At 30.8% G+C, this 14,510-nt stretch overlaps 1 long non-coding RNA gene across 1 annotated transcript; it reads right to left on the minus strand.

Moving 5' to 3' along the window:
• Nucleotides 1–4,020: 4,020 nt before the first annotated feature.
• On the minus strand, nt 4,021–12,360 carry LOC143082884 (uncharacterized). The gene is made up of 4 exons (XR_012980495.1): nt 11,277–12,360; nt 9,706–9,775; nt 6,524–6,600; nt 4,021–4,464 (listed from the first exon to the last, which is right to left on the minus strand). It is a non-coding gene; the product is annotated as an uncharacterized LOC143082884 (long non-coding RNA).
• Between the last annotated feature and the right edge of the window lie 2,150 nt (nt 12,361–14,510).

Here is a 14,510-nt window from a genome sequence, read left to right on the forward strand (position 1 = left end):
AAAACACAGCCATGTGGGCTACGCAGACAGCATTTTCTCCACCTTTTTTTCTCAAACTGGTGATAGAATTGATGCTTATTGTTTTCTAGATACTGAACAAATCCGATGGAGTTATTGTTTAATAGTTTAATCACTACAGCGTTCCTTAGAACATGGGATCCTGTATCAATAAGACACTTGAATATTCGTAGATGTTCGTCGGAGTCAACATCCCCCATGATCAGAGTTATTTCGTAAACCTCGCGTTCACTTTGAGAAAGTTATTTTCCATTCCATCTTACAAGTTGTATGGTATGTTAGCAGACAGTCATTATACGGGCATATGTTTATCCACATGCAAATTAGAAGCAATTAATGTCTCCAGTTATATGGCCATACCTAAGCAAAAAAGTTATACAAACTTATCATAATTAATTCAAACAATTTATGTTTACGTTTATAATATAACTACTAACTTTCAAGGCATGACAAAGAGGTTACTGCTTACATTTGAATAAAAGTATTAACAATATCACTCACCGGGCCATAAGTCATACCTTAAGGTAAACTTCATAAAGGAGAATTCTGTAGAACTTATCAAACGTTAGATAGTATCAACCAACCAAAAAAAATGAAAAACAACTATCATATTTGAACTTGGAAATAGTAGGTTAAGTCTGAGACAGATATCAAAACTAAACTTCAATAGTGCAGTAGCTGCAAAAGGTATGACCATGTATTGTTTTCAATACATTATTGCTAACGTTTGATCTAAATATACTAAAACGTAATTTAGAATCTACAAGTTTGATATCAAGCAGTACGGAAAATTTGGGGTTGCTATAAAGTATCAACAAATAGTGTATATTTCTGATCTTCATCTAAATAAACGGATTATCACATAATGGTGTGTATATGTTTGTTGCCGCGTCTCTAGTTTCATTTCCTTTAAGGTGACGTTTGTTTCAATCGCAGGACATGCTTTTCATATACGAAGTTTATCCAACAAAGGTTATAAAGTCGCATAAATACGGATTCAATTTGGTTTTAAATATCGATGAAAGTGACTTTATATAAAAAAAAAATCAAAAATAATATTTAAATTCTCATAATTAATAATTTATACATATAATTATCTGCTGAACGTAAAGAATAAAATATATATTGTCAAGCTCACTGTTGTGATTTTCTAAAAACGAAAGTGGAATAATGAATTCGGATTTGAAATAAATTTTTATTTTATAGTTTTAGTTGGTTTATATATATAAGGATATTGACACATTACCTATTTCTTTATTCCTCCACTAATTACTCCAATACAAATATTTGGCAATTGTGTTTTTTTGTTGTTTATTATTTCAATATGTAAACACGGTATAGCCATTAGTCGGAAAAAACTAAAGCATATATTAGGAAATTTGATAGGTAACATGAAAAGTGATTTTTAAATCGTGCTTAATGAACTGCTTCACAGAGTTTAAATAGATAATTTTCACAAATATGTGTATACATACTTAAACTCATATTAAAGGAGACAATTTAATTCAATAAACTTGTTTTATTGTATAGCAATATAATATTTCCCACAGAACGTAACCAAAAGTTAGCGTGCAATAAATTCTAATATTGCACTAGTGCAATAAATCTTCAAAATTCATGACGTCATCAACGTTTAAATTATAGTTTAAACCAAGTTTTACTTTAAAATATTATATTGCTATACAATAAAAGGGTTATTGCATGAATATTGGGGAATATTGTCCCTCGTAGAACATATATTGCACTCGCAAGCTCGTGCAATATAAAATTCTACTCGGGACAATATTCCCCAATATTCATGCAATAACCCTATACTATAACAAATCTTTCCCTTTTTATTCTAAATGACTAATTCGCATTTATTCGTAGATTTATACTGAACTGCGGTATAATACATGTGCTACTATGGCTTCTCTCTAACCGTAAATAAACGAACATTTACTATTTTGTAACGGAGACGTCCTTTAGAATGTTAGTCTGTGGGTCATTCGTTATGTATGAATATCATGCAAAATAGATATAGGAAGATGTGGTGTGTGTGCCAATGAGACAACTCTCCATCCAAATAAATATTTAAAAAAGTAAACCATTATAGGTCAATGTACGGCCTTCAACTAAGAGCCTTGGCTCACACCGAACAACAAGCTATAAAGGGCCCCAAAATTAATAGTGCAAAACCATTCAAACGGGAAAACCAATGGTCTAATCTATATAAAAAAACGAGAAACGAGTACATAATTACATAAACAAACGACAACTACTGTACATCAGATTCCTGACTTAGGACTGGTGCAAACATTTGCAGCGGGATTAAAAGACTTATTGAACTGTCTCAAGGCAACAACTGTTTTTATTAATAGTTCAGCTAAGTTAAGCTTGTAATTGTGTTTTTATAAATTCGAGACTATTGAAATCAGTTCAAGATTGAAAAAAAATATTTAACACCGAAACGTAAGTAGCAGTGTGATTGCCTTTGGCGTGAATACATTTCTCGTTCATTTGAATTTTCTACCAGATAACCTTGTCAGGTCTTAAAAACAACCAAAAATATGCGTTTTACCCTGCGAGACAAGGCTAACCTCCGTCTTTTCTTTTGAGGAAAGATTAGTCTGCGTTATATTCTGAGAGGCATGGCTAACCGGCGTTTTACCCTGAGAGAAATAGTTTACCTGCGTGTTATCCTTTAAACCCTTGATAAATTTACGGACGATTTTGTTAAAGGCACACTATAAAATATAAATTGAAAAAAGCTCAACTCAATATTTAAGAGTCATTCTCTGTAAAAACAAAAGATATTCAAGGGACTGTTTACACCAATGTCACAGATTTTCGATATCTTTTCAATATTAAGCCCATATGATGCCCTGATAACAAAAATAACTTTCATTTTTGTTTTTGGGGTTTCTGTTGATATGGTTACAGGTCCCATATATATAAGCCCAGAAACAGAGTAACAAAATCTCAAAATGCATCATTTTTCAACTTTCATTATTTTTAACAAATATACATTTTTAGCCTAAATCATAGGTATACTGAACAAGTAAAGGTCTGAAATAACACATTAAAGTAAACAGACATTGTCTTGAACCAATTCAAAACATTAAAACTTGTATCTGAAAAGTGCTGATTTTGCATTTTTTCAAACTGCTGAAAAAGGCATTTTTTAGTGAATTTCAAAATGATTTTATTTTTTATCCCAACGTCAGATATATTTGTTATTCCCCCAAAATGATCTTCATATATCACTCTTTTACCAAGAAAAAAATTGGCTGTGTGTTTTTTGTTGTTTAAAAAAAAAATGTTCAAAATTTTCTGAAATTTGGCAAAACTTGAAATTGCATTGTGCAGATTAAAAGAAAGTAAGTGGTTATATTCGTCAATTTCAAAATTTTTCTTATTTAACTTTGTAAAACCATACTGATAAGGAATTGTTTTGATACACAACTTATATTATTCAAAATGAATATCAATAACAGTTGCTATGGAAACACATTACAAAGAACATTGCAGTTGGCTTTAGACCACAATTAATTCCCTTTTTCCATGGCCTTTGAATATAGTTCCCAATTATTATATGGGGTATTTCTTTCTAAGTATTCTGGCTACTGTTTTCTTTGAAATGTTTAATATTTAATTGGTCCTATCAGTTGCATATATATATTGAAAAAGTAAAACATTTGAAAAAAACAAATTGTTTAAAGTGAAAGTAGTGATTTGGTCACAATGAAAGTAAGGTAAAATTCACAATGGAAAATCCCTTATCAAATGGCAAAATGAAAAGCTAAAACATGTCAAAAGAATGAATAACAGCTCTCATATTCCTGAGTTGGTACAGACCTTTTTTTAATGTAGAAAATGGTGGATTATACCTGGTTTATAGCTAGTTAAACCACTCACTTGTATAACAGTTGGATACATTTCTAGAGGTTACAGGTAAAACATGCAACTTGAGATGCGACTATGACAAAATAATTGGCATTAACAAAAGAGATTAACAGAAAACTTGAAATCAGTTTTATTTTGCAGCTAGATGTCACATAATATTTATTCTCAGATATGTCTGGAAGCATCTGATAAACTTGATTATACAACATGGTCTGTGTCTAGAATGACAGTATTTTTTTGTGGTGCTAAGATTCAGCCTTTTTCAATGAATCAACAAAAGAACAAAATGAACCTTTTGGTAATGCTTGAGGTTTCTGTTCCTGGTTATTAGAACTCAATTACATTGTCAGTGAATGAAGGACATCTTCTGTATTTTGTGGAAAAACAGTTGTAATAATGTTCTTTATTATTTCAAGTAATCTATTACAATAAACAGATTTGGAACTTTTAGAATATATATTCTTGGAACTCATTTCTTCTTCTGAAAAACACCTCATTCTAACTGCTTGTAAAACTCATTAACATGGTGAAATTCATAATCTGGAAACTGCTGGATTATTTCTAAATAAAAGAAAGTATTTTATTTTAAAAACTTAATCAAATATTAGATATAAGCAATTTTTACTAGTTTAAATAATTTTTTCCTAATGATTGATGCTTACACAAAATTCAAAAGATAGTTTTGTGTCTTTCATGGTTAACTTTTGAGTGCATTATTTATGCACTTTTTATACATCATTTACAGGACTATTATGGCATACTGTTGTCCGTTTGTCTATCCGTCATCAACATGTCAGACATGAACTCAATAAACTGCTGCGCCATGAGTGTATGATACGCCCTTTGTCTTAAGTGTAAGTTTTATGCAATAATCATCAACACTGTCTGAGATACAGCGCGACAGGTGTAAAATAACCCTTTTATACCAGAAAACTCAATAACTCTAAAATATAAACATTTTGAATCATCACCAAAAAGTAAACAGATCTGTAGATTAACATAACTAAGAAGTTTGTACAGTTTTAAGCAATCATCATAAATCATTTTTGAGATACGGCGGGACATGTGAAAAAAAACACACCCCTTTTTTAGTTACAAAGTCCTGTAACTCAAAAAGGTTTAATCTTATTTTTACCAAAACGTATACAGATCATTTTGACCATTATAAGTAACAACTACATTATGTTTCATGAAATTTGGAAAAGTCCTTCTAATGTTATGGTGCGATATGTTTACGCTGGACAGATAGACGGAGGACATTTGTATACCATAATAGGTCTTGGGCATATAATTTCTTTTTAACCAATTTGCATAGCCAGAACCAGGCTTAATACAGCTCTGAATTTGGATTGTGAATAAACATTTGACAATTAAGCTAAAATGGTTCAATATCCAAACTCTAAATAGATTCAACATGTCAAAGAACCCCAAGATTTCAATTTTTGTTGAAATCAAACAAAGTTAAATTTTGAAACTTGATGTGGACCAACTTGAAAACTGGGCCCATTATCAAAAATCTAAACACATGTTTAGATTCAGCATATATAAGAACCCCAAGAATTCAATATTTGTTAAAATCAAACTAAGTTTAATTTTGGACCCTTTGGAACGTAATGTAGACCAATTTGAAAATGGGACCCAAAATCAAAAATCTAAATACACAGTTTGATTGAGCATATCAAAGAACCCCTGGAATTCAATGGTTTGATGAAATTAAACAGTTTTGGAACCTTTAAACCTCAATATGGACAAATTTGATAACAGGGCCCAAAAATCACAATACATGGTTAAATTCAGCATGACCCCCTTACATTATTTTTTTGTAAAAATCAAACGAAGTCTAATTTTGGACCCTTTGGACCTTAATGTAGACCTATTTTAAAACGGGACCCAAAATTAAAAATTAAATATACAGTTAAATTGGGCATATCAATTAATCTCAAGAATTAAATTTTTGATAAAATCAAACTAAGTTTAATTTTAGACCCTTGGTACCTTATTAGTGTAGATCAATTTGAAAACGGGACCAACTATTAAAAATCTAAATAGACAGTTAGATTTGACATATCAATGAACCCCAATAATTCAATTTTTGATAAAATCAAACAAAGTTAAATTTTGGACCCTCAATGGACCCATTTAAAAAAAGGGACCCAAAATCCCTAAACTTAATACATGTTTAGATTCAGCACATGAAAGAAGCCCCGAAATACAAGAATAAAATCGCATTGAAATGGGTCAAAAAATAAGCAATTTATAAAAAGTTATAGAAAAGTAATGTTTCTGAGTCATGTTTCTCCCAATTGCATAGATATTTCTAATTAAAAGAAAAATTTGGCTCTAATTTTGGCCAATTGATGTTATAATCACTTGTAAGCATTAACATTTTGGTATTAAGTTTAGATTCCCAAATGTTTTTGACTGGAACTGGACAACAGATTGTTTATCAGATAAATACCCCCCTTCCCCCCCTTTGCCAAAAAAAAGGGCGATTCTATATATAGCTAGTTTGAAGGGGTTTAGTAAAACGTTTAAACACAATTTTAAAATATTGATTGAGAAACTGTTGTTGTTGATTTACAAGGCAAAACACTTTTTAATCTGTCTGTCTAAATAATACCTGTGATAAAAATTCCATGCTACTTTTAGAAGTGATGCTGTTTCATTCACTTAAATTCTTGCCTGTGTTACATCACTCTGAAAAATATAAGGTTTCTGATGACATCATGTTGAATTGCTATTTCCCCTGGTTAATTCTAAGGAATATGTCAAATAAATCTGGCTTTGAAAAGATAAAAAAAAAAAAATGAGGAACATTTGTAACTTACTACAATATAACTCAGTTATGGGCACATAAAATATTGACTCTGACATTTTTGAGTGATCATAGCTGACCTATACTGTTTACTTCTATGTTCTTTGATCTCTAGTAGAGATAATTTTCATTGGCAATAATTCAGCAAAAATATATTTTTATTTTTGCTAGTAATAGTTTCTAGGGGTTCAATTCTATGCAATCACTTTATGATTATTTTTTATATAACATTTGCTTTCTGTACACCTTTTCATTAACAGTCTGCATTGATAAAATTTCTTTAAAGAATAAAATTGAGAAAGGAAGATTTATAACAATGATTACACAACCTCAGGAATAATGGATGTCAGCACTTCTGATTGTGACAAATTTTACCTTTTAACTGATGAGTTATGGAACTTTGTTAATTTGAAAATATCGCTCATGTTAGATGTCTTGTTACTTGTTTTTATACGACTGCAAAATTTGAAAAAATTTTCGTCGTATATTGCTATCACGTTGGGGTCGTCGGCGTCGTCGTCGTCGTCGTCCGAATACTTTTAGTTTTCGCACTCTAACTTTAGTAAAAGTGAATGGAAATCTATGAAATTTTAACACAAGGTTTATGACCACAAAAGGAAAGTTGGTATTGATTTTGGGAGTTTTTGTCCCAACATTTTAGGAATTAGGGGCCAAAAAGGGCCCAAATAAGCATTTTCTTGGTTTTCGCACTATAACTTTAGTTTAAGTTTATAGAAATCTATGAAATTTTGACACAAGGTTTATGACCACAAAAGAACGGTTGGGATTGATTTTGGGAGTTTTGGTTTCAACAGTTTAGGAATTAGGGGCCAAAAAAGGGCCCAAATAAGCATTATAATCTTGGTTTTCGCACAATAACTTTAGTTTAAGTTTATAGAAATCTATGAAATTTAAACACAATGTTAATGACTACAAAAGGAAGGTTGGTATTGATTTTGGGAGTTTAGGTCCCAATAGTTTAGGAATTAGGGGCCAAAAAGGGACCCAAATAAGCATTTTTCTTGGTTTTCGCACCATAACGTTAGTATAAGTAAATAGAAATCTATGAAATTTAAACACAAGGTTTATGACCATAAAAGGAAGGTTGGTATTGATTTTGGGAGTTTTGGTCCCAACAGAATAAGGGGCCCAAAGGGTCCAAAATTAAACTTTGTTTGATTTCATCCAAATTGAATAATTGGGGTTCTTTGATATGCCGAATCTAACTGTCATGACTGTGTATGTAGATTCTTAACTTTTGGTCCCGTTTTCAAATTAGTCTACATTAAGGTCCAAAGGGTCCAAAATTAAACTTAGTTTGATTTTGACAAAAAATGAATCAGTTAGGTTCTTTGATATGCTGAATCTAAAAATGTACTTAGATTCTTGATTATTGGCCCAGTTTTCAAGTTGGTCCAAATCGGGGTCCAAAATTAAACTTTGTTTGATTTCATCAAAAATTGAATAAATGGGGTTCTTTGATATACCAAATCTAACTGTGTATGTAGATTCTTCATTTTTGGTCCTGTTTTCAAATTGGTCTACACTAAAGTCCAAAGGGTCCAAAATTAAACTTAGTCTGATTTTAACAAAAATTGAAATCTTGGGGTTCTTTGATATGCTGAATCCAAAAATGTACTTAGATTTTTTTATTATGGGCCCAGTTTTCAAGTTGGTCCAAATCAGGATCTAAAATTATTATATTAAGTATTGTGCAATAGCAAGTCTTTTCAATTGCACAGTATTGCGCAATGGCAAGAAATATCTAATTGCACAGCATTGTGAAATAGCAATTTTTTTTTTAATTAGAGTTATCTTTCTTTGTCCAGAATAGTAAGCAAGAAATATCTAATTGCAAAATATTGTGCAATAGCAAGATTTTTTTTTAATTGGAGTTATCTTTCTTTGTCCAGAATCAACTTAAATCTTTGTTATATACAATATACAATGTATATTCACTTTTTACTACCAACTGATAAATTAAAATAATCTTTACCATTCAGTGATAACAAGCAGTTTTTTTACATCTTAATATTTTATGATGTATTTAAATGAGTAGTTATTGTTGCAAACTCCATTAGAAATCTTAATTGAGATTAGTTTTGGAATAAGGGAAAGGGGGATGTGATTAAAAAAATTGGGTTCAATTTTTCTCATTTGAAATTTCATAAATAAAAAAGAAAATTTCTTCAAACATTTTTTTGAGAGGATTAATATTCAACAGCATAGTGAATTGCTCTAAGAGAAAACAAAAATTTTAAGTTCATTAGAACACATTCATTCTTTGTCAGAAACCTATGCTGTGTCAACTATTTAATCGCAATCCAAATTTAGAGCTGAATCCAGCTTGAATGTTGTGTCCATACTTGCCCCAACTGTTCAGGGTTCAACCTCTGCGGTCGTATAAAGCTACGCCCTGCGGAGCATCTGGTTTATATTTGTATATTGGCTGTCTTATATTGTTTATATACTCTGTATGTACTGTATATGAATTCCAAGTAGTGAGACTATAATAAAATATTGAATCTGAATCTGTCTTGATGTAAGTTAGCATTGCTCAACAATTGCATAAAATACAAAGTTGATTATAGTTCTTAGTATAAATAGAATCTTCTTTAAAGAATGATAATTATTTACACAACAATTAAATTGATTCAGCGTATATAAATGGAGAATAAAAATAAGAATCAGCAATATAAACAGCAAATAAGGTTTGAATTTTTGTTAAAATGATTAGTTTTTCATAGACAAAAAAATTTACTATGATACAGTTAAGTATAATTTTTTAAATAAATTTAAATAGGTGCAATTTGTGAAAAGGACAAGACTCTCTAATATATATTTTTCTAGCCTACCTGTCTCTATCCGTGTTTGTGAAGACTTTGTATGACAAATATGTACCTGTATATCATAGTATTATTGCTAAACACATGCTGAACCTTTGGTGAAGAAACAAGGATTACTTTTAAACAATATATTATTATTACCTCATTTCACCTTCAAGTACTGCATCATTGACATCTATTCTTATTTTCTTCAGAAACAAAGTACAACATGCTGGAAAAAATGATAGCAATTATTTATAAAACTATAGTTAAACATTGAAACAAGTTCTGTGTTAGTCTATACATGTATTGCTGTTCAAGATTTATTACAGCTAATTTCCTAATGCTTACAAAGTAAAACTTTGATTTTCTTGCTTGCTTTGTTTGTATAATTGTTTATACAAGCTTTATAAATAAGAATGACATCTTTAAACAATTTATATTGGCATAGTTAAACCTATATATCATATTTGAATTTAATTGGGTGTTATCCTTATGAGTGTACAATATACAAACAAAGCAAGCAGGCTAACCAAAATTTTATTCTACATGCATTAAGAAATTAGCTGTAATATTGCATACCAATTATTCATATGTTAAAGTAAAAGGTAATAAACCATACACAGATTTTATTTGCAACAGAGTACTCATCTGTTTTCTATCATTATACAATTTTTTTTTCAATATATTTTTTTGGGGGAAGCCGGTTATTTACAGTTTCAAACCATTGTTAAAAGATACTCATTATTTAGGATGTTTTAAAAACCTGATCAAATCTCAGAGATGGGGAGGAGGGATATAGAATTCACATTTAATCTTGGGGGAGGGGGTGGGGAGCTTGATATTAAATGCAAATCAAATATTTATATTCACAACAATGGTGTTATGAAAATAGGAGTTTTAAAGTTTTGACAATTTTACAGCTAAAGTACTGTTTTGAAATCAATAACAAATAATTCATAAATTGTAAAAATAATAGATTAAACCATGAACACATCATTTAAGAAGCTTCAAACAAAGAATAATTAATATAAGCAAATTATTGAATTAAAAAATAAATATGAACATAATAATTGGAGATACATTTTGTAAATAAGCACACATAATTGATCATAATTAAAATAGAGAATAATGGGATGCAAAAGTAAGAAGAATAACTGTGGAAAACAAAATAAGGTAATACAATCAGAGGCGGATTTAGGGGAAGCCCAGGGGGCCGCCCCCCCCTTTTTAGGAAAAAAAATAGTTGCTTGTCTAGGGAATCACTGAAGCTTGACTGAAGCTGGCCCCACTCTTAGGTCAGTCAGTGGGCCCCACTCTGGATCTGCCACTGACAAGATAGATTATAAATCTCAGAATGAAGGACAAACATTAAAAAGAAATCAAATTACTACAGAAATCTACATTTTGATTATAATATCATTTTCCTTAGAATTGTACAGAATAAGTATTTGTTTGAGAAAATGTGTAAAAAGTAAATAATACATAAAAATTAGAGGACCCCAATTCTTACACTCATGAAAGTCATGAAAGGAGGTACATTGTAAATTATATATCTGTTTTGAAACTAAATAAATGTTTGCATTGTCTTCGTAATTGAGAATGTTTAACAAATAATCAATGATGAATGATAATTATGAAAATCTAAATATTACATAAACTAATCCAAACTATAAAAGGGGGAAAGGGGGGGGGGGGGGGCATGACAATTTCATTTTATTTTCATTACTCACATTCTTGTCTAGTTAATAAGATGAATAAAATCCTTTTCCCTCGGTCCACTACTTGCTAGTTTAAGGCTAGTTCTGTAAGGTAACGACTTGAGTCCAGAATCCTTGATGTGGTCAATATCTGGATGAAAACTTTTTGTTGGCATAACATGCGACGTGCACAATTTGAATTGTTTTTTCTTCTTCATTTAATTGAAATACAATATTGATGTGAAGATCTAGAGCTACTGATGGTTTAAGACCATTCTCAGAAAAAATAGCAAACATTTGGTACATGTATGTACTGCCTGTGTTTCACTGTTTCAGTGTTTGGCAAGAGGTTCATCAAATGAGTTTATCACAATCCACAAACTTTAGAGAGAAATTGCACTCCATAGTACTATCTACCTTGAAATATCTTATTTTTACCAACATTATAATGGTTTTATCAGTGTCTGCATTTCGTCTGCACTTTATTTTGGGCATTAATCCTTGTACTTCCTGTTGTTTCTTTATGTTTTCAATGAAGAAGAACAATAAAGGGGAGATAATTCATAGACACATAGTTGATTTTTTCAAGTTTTCAATCCACATTTTTTTTCTTAAATCAAAAAACACATCCCTGAATTTTTTTTTAATTTTTAAATGGGGGGTTTATCTTTATGATTTTGACAATCTTTTCAAAAAACTATCTTGGAAATTTTTTCAAAGCTTCAATGAATTTTGGTGAAATCTGGTTTTCATTTAAATGTCAGAATCACCCCCTTCTCCAATAGAAAATAAGCATATGTACGCAATTGTCAGCCAAATATGTAATATATTTTTAAAAAGACAAAGGTAACAGCTTTGAGATGTGATAAGTGTCTGCATCAATTACTGTCAGGATAACGGGAAAATAAGCATTGATATTTAGGATTTTTTTTAGAATTTTCATTGAAAAAAAAACCCAAAATCAAAATGGCCGCCATTTCCATAGTAACAAAGCCCAAAATCAATTTTTAAAGTGTTAGTTGTTAAGTATATTAGTTATGTAGTATGTGTACAAAGAATGGTAAAAATCTGTGACATAGGTGTGAACACTAATTTTGGTCCTTACAGAGAATGGCTCTTAAGAAATATTAGCTAAACCAAGTTAACGTACGCTGAACGAATAAATAGATCTATGACACAATATCCATTACATAATATTCAACAATAACCAGCGACAACATGGGTTAAATTATGCACCAGGTAACTTTAAATATAATATTACAGTGTTTATTTAGATATAATACACATCAAGTTGTTAAAATTTTCAACCATTATCAATAAAACTTATTTTAACATTTTCAATTTTTTTCTAAATAATCGTTTCCAAATAAGTATAACTTTAACATCGATCCTCAAGGGAAACTAAAATATGGAACTATGTAACAACTAATAAACGTAACGGTATCAATCAATAAGAAATAAACAACTGTCTTATTCCGACTTGGTGAAGGCATTTGCCGAACAAAATGATTGGTTAATCTTATTATTATAGCAAGTGAACCTCCAACCTTTCAAAGGGTTCGTTTTATTGACGAAATTGGGTAAGTAATCCAAGCAAACTCTTATACTGTAACCCCGTTAGATTTATCGTTGGCTTTCATTCAAAATTATAGATTTATGAAGTGACTTCTATGTCATTTTGGTTCGTGTAGAGTGAGTCGCATTGGCAATCATACCACATCTTAACTTTATTTGAAATGTGAAATTAATATAGCCATAATTAGAATCCATCAGCCAAAACTGTTAAGACATACATCTCTGATATACAACACAACTAAATGAAAAAGACTATCTTAGACGGCAACAAAAAAAACAACGTGTATAAAGTAAATTTGACGTAAACGACAACAAAACCAGATTGTGTTGCTGATAAAACATACCGTTTATAGCATTTACTTTCTCGGTATTGTAAACATTAAGCAAATATAATTAAGGGTAAATAAAATAGAAAAAGCTCTGTTAAAACCCGTTAAATCCGAATTGTATCAGAACCAACCTACCTTCTACATTTTCTGACGTGAATTAAGCGAAACAATGAAATGTAGTTGTTAAATTTGAAAGATTCTTTTTGTACTCCTTTGTTAAATATTTGTTTGTTTTGAAATTGTGACATGGTGATGGCTGCTGTACCAGTATTTTGACAATTTTACAAACAATGTCTGTTTTGTTCACGCATCGTTGTAAATATAATGACATTTAATGCGAATGTCATATATAGTTATCAAAGGTACCAGGATTATAATTTAGTACGCCAGACGTGCGTCCCGTCTACATAAGACTCATCAGTGACGCTCATATCAAAATATTTATAAAGCCAAACAAGTACAAAGTTGAAGAGCACTGAGGATCCAAAATTTCAAAAAAGTTGTGCCAAATACGGCTAAGGTAATCTATGCCTGGGATGAGAAAATCCTTAGTTTTTCGAAAAAATTAAAGTTTTGTAAACAGGAAATTTATAAAAAAAAAAAAAGCCACCATTATTGACATTCTTGTCTACACCGAAGTGTTGACTACTAGGCTGGTGAAACCCTTAGGGGACGAAATGTCCACCAGCAGTGGCATCGACCCAGTGGTACATGTGAGAGGTTACATTACAAAAGATTTATCGATTAAATATTATAACCCATTAATCACACTTAGGAGAACACGAAGAACCCCACCCCTCATGTGTATTCTAGTAATCAATTTTACGCCCATGTTTTACGTATCTCAAACTGTAATGACATCCTAGCAAAGATAATCCTAGGATAGCTTCGAAGTTCATGCTGAGACGTGTCGTAACGGTCCTTACTTTATCCTAACTTCTGTGCTAAGAAATTCTTAGGACCGATCTTAGGACAGTTTCGATAAACAGGCCCAAGGTTACTAAAAAGCGTTTAAAATTACAGACGAATAAAACAATATGTATTAAAAGTTTAATTAAAATTAATGTAACCTTTGGTTCCGAAAATTTTGATATTGTTGACTTTTTCCCGTGAACTGTATAGTCGTGTTGAAAGTTATCAATAAATTATCAAATTAATCTACTTTCAACTCTGTATTAAGTTATAATATTTGTCACTGGTGCAAAAAAAAAACCGTTCACAGCAGAAAAAAACAAAATGACACTAAAGCGCGGATATACGATTGTGTTTAGTTAATATCGTACAATTCAGTCCTCATTAAACTCTCTTATACGTACCGGACATCGCCGTAAACCGCCAACATCTCCACTTACCGGAATTTAAT

This window comes from Mytilus galloprovincialis, chromosome 7 (assembly GCF_965363235.1).
Source record: "Mytilus galloprovincialis chromosome 7, xbMytGall1.hap1.1, whole genome shotgun sequence".
In the NCBI taxonomy this organism is placed as follows: domain Eukaryota; kingdom Metazoa; phylum Mollusca; class Bivalvia; order Mytilida; family Mytilidae; genus Mytilus; species Mytilus galloprovincialis.